At 40.5% G+C, this 13,074-nt stretch overlaps 1 protein-coding gene across 1 annotated transcript in view; it reads right to left on the reverse strand.

Annotated features, from left to right (window-relative positions):
• The window catches only part of LOC111941588 (uncharacterized), a 106,902-nt gene extending 98,631 nt beyond the window's left edge, over nt 1-8,271 (reverse strand). Inside the window, exon 1 of the mRNA XM_086868771.1 lies at nt 8,163-8,271. The gene's annotated coding sequence lies outside the window, so the exon portion shown is untranslated. The remainder of the gene's footprint in view (nt 1-8,162) is intronic.
• Nucleotides 8,272-13,074: the final 4,803 nt, after the last annotated feature.

Consider the following 13,074-nt stretch of genomic DNA (forward strand, 5'->3'; position numbering starts at 1 on the left):
AATGAGGAGTGAAAGTGTCTTCTGGGGACACTAGGAAACTATTTGAGAATCTTATTTCAGTCCTAGAAATAATGTATAGGTGACATCTCTTGGGATATAAGGGCTGCACAAGCAACTCAAGGCACCTTTGGGAATTTGATCCTCAGTCCCTTGAACGACCCAGCACAAGAAACACTCTCTCAAGCAGTTTCTCCTTGAAAATAACAAGGAGTGGAAGAAATACATTCAAGACATGCAATTTTCCCATTGGTTTCTATGTTGTGAAGATCATTAAATAAAAAGAGAAGCAGTGAGGCAAAGGAAAAGTACTGGAGTTTTAAAGAAGACTCTGAGACAGCATGGGGAAAATTGCTTAGATAAGCCTAACCAGGTCCCAGAATAGTCATAAATAATATTTACATCAGGAATCCAATCTTTTTCTATTTTGTAAGTCAATAGGCTTGGGATTGATTTTGCTCATATATCTCTTATGGCTAACACAATGTGTTAGTAGACTGCAAATATAATTTGTATGGTGTATTTCAGACACAGAAATACTCCATAGCTTTTTAGGCATACCTCACAGAGGTGCAAAAATCCACTGTGCACATACTCATCTGTGCAACTTCATTCTCATGTTACTTGGAGTAGAATTACAAGCTCACTCAATGTTTGCAGAGTGGCAGAAAATGGATGTATGAATTACAGACAGGACAGAAAAAGAAACATTACTGTCTGAGGGGTGACTACTGATGGTGCTTGGAGGAGGCAGAAATTTTTAAGGTGAAGTACTGAAAGATCTCAGGCTGTGGAGAAGTAGACAGTGACAGAAGAAGGCACAAAAGAGAAAGAAACAAGGAAAGGACACAATTGTCTGACAAGCCCAGCTGCAGCAAGCCTCTACTGTGTTTTGACATACTTTCTTTTAAGTGAGAAAATAATTGCCCACCACCAGGAGTTACTGAGTTCACCAGAGCTGGGGTAGAAATAAGGCAGTATTCTGAAAGGCCTGTGAAACCAGTGATTGATTGATTGATTGATTGATTGACTGATTGATTGATTTACTCACTCACTGACTTGGGTTTTATCACTGATCTTATTTCCACCACTGGACTGCAAAATCTACACGTCTTGTTCAGACATCTAGATGCTAAACACTAACACTGGAAAAGTTTGGGCTAGAAGGGACCTTTAATGGTCATCTAGTCCATAGGTAAGCACATCTGCAAGTAGACCAGGTTGCCCAGATCCCTGTCCACCTGACCTAAAAGATTTCCAGGCATGGAATCAGCTCTCTGGGTAACTTGTGCCAGTGTTTCTCCATTCCCTCCATAAATAATCTAGCCTTTCTTAGATCAAAAACATTAGCTCTTGTCCTATCACTACAGGCCCTACTAAAAAGTCAGCCCCCACCTCTCTTGTAGGTACCCTTAAAGTATTAAATGGTCTCAATAAAGCCTCTCTGGAGTTTTCTCTTCTCCAGTAGGACATAGCAGCAGCAGACAAAGGCATAATCACCAGCAGAGAGCAAAACAATCTATTTCATTTCTGTGTGAAGGAAAACATACAGAATAGAGGATGAGTAAATTTTTTCCTCTTTCAGATCTGTGGGATTTTGCACATGACCTTGCTTAGAGCCATATGAGCACATATCAAGACATCAGGCTGATTCAGTCAGACAGCTGTGCATTTATCAGGTACCCCATGGCCCATCGTCAAGGAAGCCATTCCAATTAGAAAAGGGCTGACCTAAGAGTAACTTCTCCTTTAATTTTAATTCATAGGTATGGTTCAAGATCATCATAGTTTGCACCATTTGCAAGCTCTCACCCTTTAAAATATTTTTCCCCATCACTGTGAGTTTTCAAATGCAATATCATCCTCCAGAACAGCCAAAGGACCTCCCCCCAGAATGCCTTCGTGTTTTCCACAACAGTAATGTCTGCTCTAGGAAACCCTACAGGTTTTTTCTAAAGATTTTGAGAATCTTCTGAATCCCTAACAAAAGATTATTATCTTTTCTAAACTCCCGATCCTCACATGGACATAAAAATAAATCTCTATATATAACCATGGATTGAATTAGAAAGCTGCCCTTTATCTAACAAAAGGAAAATGGCATTTAAAGCTCTTCTAATTAATTTGACTTGCTGTTCATTCATTAGCTGAACACACTTTTCACCTGTATTTTTCATGATTCACAGTAAGTCTATTTTTACAAGAGTATTTTGACAACTTTTTAGCAACAAATGCTCACTGATTTTATGGCAGTCCTCTGCAGAATGTTCTACAGGATATGCTTCCCTGGCATGGTACCAGCAGAACTCAATGTTTGCTTTTCCTTCTTAATTCAGTATTAATACTATTTGAAGGGTTCTAATATTGCAGTCCTAATACCCAGTCCTCAGCAGATGCCATGAATCTGTACATGGACCACATAAGCAAATAAACCATCATGGACTCTCCCCACTTTGCCTTATTCTGCCAGTACCCTGCTGCTATTACAAGTTATGTGATTTGATGACAAGGGCTTCAGCTGAGATGATTTAATGTGTTCAGTGTGATTAAAGCATTAAAGCACTTACATGCTTATTCCACCCACAACTGATGACTTCTTGCTGGAATAGTCAAAGGGAACCTGGTTTCTACTGAATGCCTATTTGCTTTATATTCATAAACTCATTTAGGTCTAGTGTTCCATTAACATGTGGTTCATCTGTATCCCTATTCCAATAATGTGATTCATCTGTATCCAAGCTAACTTTAAACACATAGAATAAGCTCAATCACACTCTTTGCTTTCCTTGACTCTTCAGAGTCTTCAATTTCCAGGTCACAAAGACAAAATGATCACACTCTCCTCTTGGTTTTCCTTCAAGTATCACCATGGACACCAATCTCTGGGTCATGACCCGCCTAGAATTTGACCTTTTTCCACAGAGAAAATGCAATATGCAACTTTTTCTAAAAATGTAGTTCTGTCTTTTTTTAAAATGCTGTCAATGTGACCACTGTCATCACAACCTCAAGTTTTGTGCACTAGCTCACAGAAGAACATAAGCATTGAACAAGGAACAAATAGCGCTGTTTCCAAAAAAAAAAAAAAAGTGATTTTTTTTCCCCTAAAGGACTTATTTAAACCAGTCCGGAGCACTGCATATAATAATTTGTATTTTAGTCTGAATCGGGTTTGTTTTGGATTATGATTGTTTCCATAGGTGTTTGGCACCATTGTAACTAACTAACAATTCCTATATTAGGCTAAAGAGATTCAGCTTCTTCCTGTAGACAGGTTTAGCTCCTTGACAAAATTGCAGTGCTCCTTATCAGCTGTGTGTTGTTAGCAAGGCAGGGACAGCACATCCAGACAAATAATTCTGAGGGTTTTTAATTATTATTAGTCATCAGTGAATAACTCATGACAGCCTTAGTGAATCTTGTTTCCTTTACGTTCTGCAATCAGCTTATGCTTCTTTCTGGAATATTTGTTGTTCCCCCCAAAAATTTGTCAGATGCAGTCTCAGCTTGACGATCTATCAAAAGCAGCTCCTTGTAAGTAGCTGATGGACAGAATTCAAATTCATGGTAGGTTTCATCAGGCACACATAGAATAAATATCTTATTCTATTAATTGCAAAACTATGACTGGAAGACACAGATTTCGGTTAGAATTTATTCATTTAATTAACCAAGTGGGGATTTATTAGGGAGACTAAGAGAATGTTAGCTTCTTCTTCCCATTATAAGAACATAGGACACAATTGTGCAGTTCCCAGCTAATCAATATGGTTTAGGACACTGATCACATCTGAACTGATGAAATACTTACTTTTAAAAAATGTATTCAAAGAATACAGTGTCCTGATGGAATTTTCCTTCTTAATTTGATAGGATACCAGCAGAACAAAGCAAACACAAGACAAATAAACTTACATGTGTAAGTAATTTCAGGGGACAAAATACACATAATTTACTCAGTTTGAATACAAGAACTCTGTTACATACAACTGAAAAAAGGCTTTCTCAAAATACTAGCTGCAAAAACTACCTGCTATTTTTGGTAGACTCAGATCACATCAGTTTGTCATATGGCTGTTGAATATTGGATTTACTGTGCTCACTTTTCTCCACCCCAAAATACTTATGATTCCTTATTAGACAGAGATTTTATCTAAGTAGATAAGATTTTATCATTTATCTAATCAAATACTTCTTTTTTTGTTTTTATTTGTTCAGTGGGTAAATTCCTGCCATTTGTCTTCTCCCTTACTTCTACTCCTAGCCAAACCAAGTAGCTATGTATTCCCAACTTACAGACCCATAAGAAGATCCATATCTCCAATGGCTGGGGACTTTGGGACATTTAAGTAACGTGTGTGGCTATATTATAGCTCTTCTGCCATCCTTACATATTTATTCAGGTTTAGTTCATGAACAACTTGTGTGTGTGTGTGTGTGGGAAACAATTCAGCTTGCAATTGAAGATGCCTCCTCCACACAAAAATGCCTCTGAGAATCTAGAACATCTTTCCCATTCATATTGAAATTCAGCAACTAAAATAATATCTTCCCGAATGATGTTCCCAAGGAGTTTCCTGCTGCCTGCAGAAAAAGTCTGAGGTAGGAGACCCTGAGTACTTAAATCTGATCTACATTCTGAACAGACTCCAAAATTTTTCTTTCTCTTCAGCCTTTGTCAGCTATAAAAATGCTTCTGCCATTAATTTAGGAGCCAATGCCCAGGTGGCCAGCTGTTAATGTCACTGACAGACTGCTTGCTCCTGTTGAGTAGTGCCTCACTCCACTCTGCTGCCACTGGGGTCAGTTTGCTGGGCGCAAGCAGTGCACAAATTCAGCAGGATTTGGCCTTCAGTGGGAGTCTGAATCTTTTTATGAAAACTGAGTAAAGGACTCTTCTGGTTTCCTGCCCAACCAAAACTTTTATGTAATGTAGAAAGGGATAAAGTTCCTGCAGCACACATTAAAAAGATGCTGGGGAAAGCAGCCTGGGTTATTCCTGCCTCAGGCAAAGGCAAATCCATCTGTGGGATCCATTTTGCTCAAGGACCTGGTAGCACTTTGTGGGTAATTGGGAAGGATGGTGAATTCTGGTGTGTGCCTCAGTGGGGTTGATTCTGGGTGAGAACTGGCTTCCTACACCAGCTTACATCTATCACCAGACCTGGCACCTGGCAGTGCCCATCTTTGCTGCTCCAGATTTGGGGATCAGAGCCCAACCATGTTGATGAGGAATGAGCTGTGAAAAACTGGACAAGTGCTGCAGCAATGGAATTGGAGCTGACTTCAGCACGTGCCAATACACTACACACCATCTCTCCTGCCCTGAAAGACTGTTTGAGCTTCCTAAGGGGAAGGTCTAAATCACAGAATGTTCTGAGTTAGATGGGAACCACAGGGATCATCAAGGCCAACTCCTGAGTGAATCCCCCACATGGGAACAAACCCCCCTGCCTTGGTGTTATCAGCACTTGAGCCAATCTCAGCCTATTAGCTTCCTTCCTGAGTAAAATAATTTTTATTTCTTGCTGTAACAGCTGCCTCAGCCAGAAACAGCAGCCTAAGAAGTGCATGGGGGAGGGTTGACTGTGTGAAATGTTTCCATCTCTGAAATGAAATGCTGGTTACAATAAGACCCACAGCCAGTTTTAAAATGCCCTTTGTAGGCATATTTTTCACTTTCTGTTCCTTTATTTCTGTATTTGTGGAGATGGAGAGGACTCAGAACTTCACTAATGGGATGTTTGCATTCACCTTCCCCACTGTGAGTCCTAGTTGCCTTTCCATGCTCCACTCTTCCTGCAACCCCCACGTACTACCCAAAATCCGACTTCTCCCACATGGTGGTGGGACCTGTTGGGTCACAACCTGGCCAAGAGAACCCCAGGTCTGGGGTTTTTAATGTGTTTTGTGAGTCTCTCTGCACACATTTTAAATTAATTTTGAACTAAATTAAATGCCCACTATGGTACAACTTAAATTAGAAAACATGAAGCAGCCTAGCCTTGCCTCCTGTAATTTAGTCTTGGTACTGTACTACAGAAAAAATCCTGTGGTTTTTTTTTTAGTTTTAAAACCAAAATAACCAAGACACCCATAACCTTTGTGCTTGGGGAATATCACATAAATGGGCACTGGTAGATTTGAGGGTTTTTGAAGATGAGAAGGATTTAACAATTACACCAAGTGAAGTAATAAAATACTGTTATTTTTTTTTTTACTGTGCTTTCTTAATTGTGCCTATGTCATTGTCATGCTAAAACTGCACACTGTTCTGGGCATAAAGGAGGATTTTAAAAATAATTGGAAATCTGTATAAGTTCATTGCTGTGGCTAATAAGAGTTGTGAAAGTGTTCCCTTAGCCTGGAAAGCTAAAAATTTCATGTAATCTTCATACCGCATATATTTAAACCCAGATATATGTCACTTTTTGAGTGATTTACTGTGTTTAGGACTGGTTTTCAGTCTGAAAATTACGAGTTGTTGCATTCAGTCTGCCATAGCTAGACTTTCCCTGATCTGAAAAAAGCCTGCTAAGTGGGAATTTTGCTTTGTTTAAAATAGCATGAAATGTGCTATAAACACAAGTTTACACTAAGGAATAACACCAAACTGGAGCCACTAGGAGAAAAAATAAGCCCTTGATTATCCTCTTACTATACAAATTCTGCACCTTACTCTTAGATTTTCAGTCTGGAGAGGCAGCATTTTAATTACAGTAGACAAAATAAACATGAATAGGAATTAAATATTCCAGGCATTTTAAAATTAAACTTAATGGACTTTTATAGGGATAGTCCATAGACAAAGGGAAGGATAGTTGTGAGAAAATCTATCAAAAGATCAGAAATGGTGCATTGGAAAGTGTGAGACCTGGCATGACCTACAAGATGCATAAGGGGTGGACACTGTCCTGGTTTCAGTTATTAAATAGCTCTCATCTCAGTCCATGAGGTGTTGGGGGTTTTTTCCCTCCTCTTGCTCTCCTTCCCATCCTACAGGACAAGGAGTGAGCAAGTAGCTATTTGGCACTTAGCTGCTAGATGGAGTTAAAACACATCAAGTACAGACCATAATTTGGCTTCTCCAGAAGTGAGAAGCTAAACTCAGGGTCCCTGAGGTACCTAAACTCAGGTACTAGGTTTTTATTCCTAGAGGCATGTAGCAGATTCCCACTCTCACTCTCAGCACAGTTACAGAAGCTGTTCTGCTGTGAAAATGACCAGGAAAACTGATTTCTTCTGGAGGCCTGGCATCTAAACTGCCCATGGTCTTATCAACCCAACCAACTTCTCACATAAAAATCCTTTTAAAATACAGAGGACAAAAAGGTGAGCTCATTCAAGAGCCTTATTTAATATCTAGAGAATCACAGATTAGTTTGGGTTGGAAAAGACCTTTAAATGTCATGTGGTTCAATCTCCCTGCAGGAAGCAGGGACTGCTTTGTCTTCCTATTCAGTACCTCTAATAAAAAGAAAAAAATGCAGGTTTTTTCCATAGCTTTTTGTCAAGGGATAGGAATACCCAAAGCGTCTGACAAACACACACAAAAACGTAAGCTAAATGTGTTATTATTATGTCTTCATTTCTGATGCTTTGGGGGTTTCTCAAGAGATTCACACATTAGCATTGCCATCTATAAGAGTTACAGCTGACATTTAGCTTTTCTCCAGGTTTGCAAACAAGAGGGAAAAACCTTGACTTCCTCTTCATCACAGAGTTCTCAGAAACTTAAAGCAACTTGCCAAGAGGATGTTTGATTCAAGGTTCTCTGGTGTTCTGTTTTCTCAGAGGTGTTTAATCCCCAGTGACACTCTGTGATGGGCCAGAGGAGTGCTGCACTCTGTGTTTAACAGCAAGAAATGGAAACTCAGAAAAGACTGTGTAACAGACAGAAAGGAGTGTGTAACAGAGCTGGAAAGCACCATCACAATTTCAAAGCCCAGGATTACATCATAAAGCCTGAGTTGTTTCTATTCTTTCTTTACACATGATATACCTATCCTCTGCTATCCAGCATGTCATGGAGTTACTTTACCTTTAAGGGAGTTGGAGTTGCTGGGAAGTGCTTGGAGTCTTTTCTCCTGACCAATTATCGGTCATTGCTGAGAATTGACAGCAGTTTAGGCCATTGAAAAGTGGGATCAACTTGTGAACCCTACCTTAAAATGTAAAAGCAGAGCTCTCTGGGTTCTCTTTGTTTCCTGGCTGTGGAGGGTCCGGAGCTCCAGGCCTCCCGTCCCTGCCCAGGCCATGCGGCCGGGCGGGGATGGGGCCGGGCCTGCCCCGTCTCCAGGCCAGGAGATGGGGGGGCCTGGGGAAGGTTTTCCTCGGGCCTGGGCCGGGCCGAGCCCATCTCTGGCTCGGCTGCAGGTTTTGCTGTAACTAATTCACTAGAAACTGCCGAGTGAAGAAAGAGAGAGGCCCTGGACTTGCAGCGGGTTGGAGCAGCGACTACACGCTCTAGAGCAGCCATGAGGAACTTTCCATCACAGACAGCTCCAGCTCCTGTTCGGCAGAGATCTCCGAACCATCTACAAAAGTCTGGGCAAGAGTTTAACTCTTTCATTACCCAGATGAGACTTGCGGATTAATCTTTTTATCCAGAGAGAGAGAAAGAGAGATCAACATGAAAAGAGACTTTATAAACTACCAGTGACAGGAAAGAAAAGAAGCTTCAGGAAAGGTAGAGAATTAAGAAGATGCTTTAATTAAGCTGAAATATCTTTCTGTTAAAACTATGGAAATGGACATTAAGGTCTTGAAAACACTCCTTTAATTCATGACAGTATATAGGGAGGAATAAAGTTTTCAAAGTGTAAATTTGAGTAAAAAGTAGAGTAATTATGGTATAGTGAAGTGCTGGGAGATTTGAAGCCTTGAGAGGCAATGAGAAAACTGTTTTCTAGTGAAGCTCACAAAAACAGATGAAGAAGACTTTTTTGCCTTTGAATAACTTATCCTTAAAAATGCTATCTCTAGACTCATGGCCCATGCATACTTCAGAGTGATGTGAAAATGGGAGGAGTGAACTCTAATAATAGCAGCTCTGAGCAGCTAACATTAGGGCAATGGAAAACTATAACACGAATAGTTTTCTTGTGAGAAACTCCATAAATTAACAGGAAGAAACTTCTGTTTCTCTACAAAGACTGGTGAAAAGACTGTAGCAAGAATTGGGACTGTTTTAACCACCAAAGTTCCAAAGTTTTTGTCTCTGTTGTCATGTGAACAAGGGAATAGTGGGTAGATAGGGGATGAAAAGGTTTTTTCTGGAAGTTTGTTCTGGCGTTCTTATTACTGTAGTTTGTCAATAAACTTTCTTCTTTTTTCCCTTTTAAGTTTTATACCTGTTTTGCTCTTGTTCTAATCCATATCTCACAGCAAGAAATGAGTCATTTTCTTAGTTATTGGTTTAAAACCACAACACAGTACCATGTAAAAATCCAGCATGTAAAAATACATAAGCTTGGTCCAAGAGAGCACACTTGCACAATGGGAATAATTTGACACCAGCATTTGTACTTGGGAATTCTGTGAGTGTGCTGTTAAAGGGGACTTTCGTTTTCCAAAACAGACTTCATATAGATCAGGCTTCATTTTCATTGGGCAGATTGTGTAAAAAAATTCTTCAGTTCTAAGGTTGCTTCTGGAGTATGACAAAAACCATTTGTCATATGTACGTGTCTGGTTGGACATTATTATTATTATTATTGCTTCTCCTGCACCACCTTACCAGGAGATCTTCCAACATCACATTATTTAAAGGCTCCCTGGAAAAAAAGCCACATATCCAGTTCATCTGTTTCCTCCTAAAACCACAACCCTGGGTGAGTGCCATTCTCACTTGTACTTTATCTCGTGTGTCAGCATTTTACAAACATTTTCCTTCTGCCAGTGTAATCTCCTATGTGAACCTAATCTTACCACGCTTCAGAATTATTTGCCCTTCTAAGACATTTTCTTTGTCACGCATGTTTTCCTGATACCAGTTTTAAGGGAATTTAGTTGTAATCTAGACCACAGCAGAAAAACCAAGTTGTCAGAGAGATCAGCAGCCTGCTCCTCAATATTACAACTGTATAGGACTCAATCCACAGGTGTGGGTACCACACCTGTCTGGAGGCTGGAATGGACACACTGGGTTCAAGGAGGTATTTTCTGCTGTTGGGAGGCTGGGAAGGAGGTCTGTACAAGGTTTGAATCCTCACAGGTACTCACATTTCTTTCAGGGTGGCAGCCCTGGCAAGCTGCATTTTCTGCTCTGCAGCTCCAGACAGTGCCCAGAGGCATGAGTGAGCCCACAGGCTTTCAAGAATGCAGCTGACTGCTGCCCAAATCCATTTTGCTTGTACCAGAAATCCTCATTAAAGCCAGTAATTTGGGTAAGGTCACCCCATCTGATTTGAGGAAGGGTTTACAAAGTCAGTTTCTGAAGCAGCAAAGAGAAGGGTTAAGCCTATGTTGCCTCTGTAAGGGCAGAGGAGATGAGGCAATTTGCCAATTTTGCAGCCCTCAGTAAACTTGACAGAACTGCTTAGCTGGACAAATTGGGTGAATTATTTCTTATATACATGCTGTTGTGGCCTTTCCCTTAGCTTGCTTGTTCAGTCTTTTCCTATTTTGTTTTTTTTTTCCACCATTCTTATAATTCAACTCTGATAAACCCCTGTGATTTCGTACTCTTCCCCCTGTTACATCCTTTTACCCCCACCACTAAGCAAGAGGGAGCAGGAGGGGATGAACAGTAAGAAACTTGTGATCCTGCCAGAGTGATGCAGCAGTGGGGTGCCCTCCTAACCTTATGAAAATTGAAGCCTTTCCCTGAAAGTTAAACAGTCTTTTTTCATCTTTATTGAGTGTTTATACCAAGTGGCCTTTTGGAGCCAACTAAAGCAGTGCAAGGGTTGCACACAGCCTGTAATAATTTTATATTTGCTGCAGAATTTGGGGCAGGGGGGAGAGATACTGCAGAGGCACACGATGCCAGCGAAACAGTATTGATATTTTTTCAAAACTGTGTTTGCTTTGTGAGTTGTCTGTCTGACCTCACTACTCAAATGACATTGATGCTGGTAACAATTTTGACACTGTCTTCAAACAGATTTTGGTTTTATTTTTCCTCTTCCCACCTCCCTGAATTTTCACAAGCACTAAAATGTCAGCTTGGAATAAAGAAGCAAAAACATACAGGGAAAGTTGCATTAAATAAAGTCTGGTCTTACAGAATGGCATCATGTTTTCATGAAGGATGCCCTGAGCAGGGCCATAATAGGGAATCTCCCAGTGGAACAAAAATTGGAAAAGCAATTTTTTTTGTGAGCCTGCCTGGTAAAAAACATTCAGGTGAAAAAATCAGCGTATTCACAGCAAAAGACACACACAAGCACACCACTCCATGAACAAGTTCCATGCTCTGGGTCAGGGTGTGCCAGCGCAGTGTATGAGCAGTGGGGATGACTTTTCTTCAACAACTCACTGTGGATACTGGGATAGCACCTTTCTGGCATAAAGCTGGTTCTTTTTTGTCTGGGCTCTGGCCTGATCTTTTCTGTACCTTCAGGTCTGGAACATCCAGACAGCTCTTTCCTGTACAGTTGGTTCCACAAGAGTTCAAGACCTAAGAGAGAGCCTTTTTATATCCAAGCAGCTCCTGGATTCCCAGATCACCATCTGCCTAAGACCACAACCTTCTAAAGGCTCTCTGTGTCATCCATCATGATGCTGTAAACAGTGCTGTGACCAATCCTATCTATTGGAGCTGTTTCTATTACTGTCATATGAATAAACAAGACAGAAGATATGACATAATGGAATAGATTTAAAAATAAAAATAACAAAAGGCACTGACAGTAACTTCACATGAAGGATCAAACTAAACCATAGTAGAGAACTAAACCAGATCCTTACCAATAAAACAAGTCACTACAGTGGCTTCTCTTCCAGCTGTCCCTCTGCTCAGGATTAATGTACCCCCACAATGAAAACAACAAGGAGTATTAAGAATGACTGGCAAGGAGGAAAATATGACTAAGTGTAAAACTCAAAACACATGGCATGAACAAAATACACAGTAGCTGGGGATCTCAAGAGGGTTTTACAGCTACTTGTTTAGAAAAATATACACTGCTACCTCATATGGGGAGCAATAAAAACAATCGACTGGATCACTCACACTGACAGAACAAGCCTGTCACATGCAGCTGAACACTTCCTCCCTCATTCTGGCAGTGGAAACAAGGCTCACAGAGTACATTTGTGTCTCCTTTAGGCACATTTAGTCAGCCACAGTGGTAGAAAGAAGCTGTGACTGACTACCAGTGACTTTTTTTCTTTTTTTTTCTTTTTTTTTTTCTATTTATAGGTACTTGGAATGTATTGAGGTCTTCCCGTGATAGCATTTTTAGGGAGGAGACTACCAAACCCAGAGAGGGTGGTGGGCTCTGTGCCCCTTCCTGTCAGTGTTACAAGGTCTCCTGCTGCTGTTCTATCCAAAAAGGACCACAAAGTGGTTGACTGCCTGTTTTCCTCACTCACTCCTTGAGCATCCTCTGACAGGATCAGTCTGTCTGGATTTATACTGTCAAAAGAAACAAAGTGGAAGTTTTTTTCAGGTAGCAAGAACTGTCTCAGGCTCTCTTGTGAGGCAGTAAAGTAGCACACAGCCTTCACTGATGAAAATCTATTTGACTGCAAAGTAGTTTTTTGGATGTGACACCAGGACTGCCCACAGAAGGATATTTGCAGGCATTAAGTGTTAAGTGTAAGAATTGTGGCATAAAATATACTGTCTTGCACATCAGAGGGGTTGGGTGTGCCTGGGCTTCAGTTCTGAAGAACTGAAGAACCAATTCAGCACCATGAGCCTAGTCACATTCAGTAGGAACAGTCCCAATCACAGTCACAAGTAGTGCAGTCTATTGAAAGAACAGAAATAAGAGATTCAGAATTGCCATGAACACAGCAGCTTTGAGTAAACTCTAATAAAAAATAATAAAAAATATTGTGTTAACCTTAGTAATAGTAATCCTACACAGAAGGTTACCAAGAAGGTGTCCTTCCCTGAGAGAAGGG

The sequence above is a fragment of the Cyanistes caeruleus genome, chromosome Z, assembly GCF_971803275.1.
Source record: "Cyanistes caeruleus chromosome Z, bCyaCae1.hap1.1, whole genome shotgun sequence".
NCBI lineage: Eukaryota > Metazoa > Chordata > Aves > Passeriformes > Paridae > Cyanistes > Cyanistes caeruleus.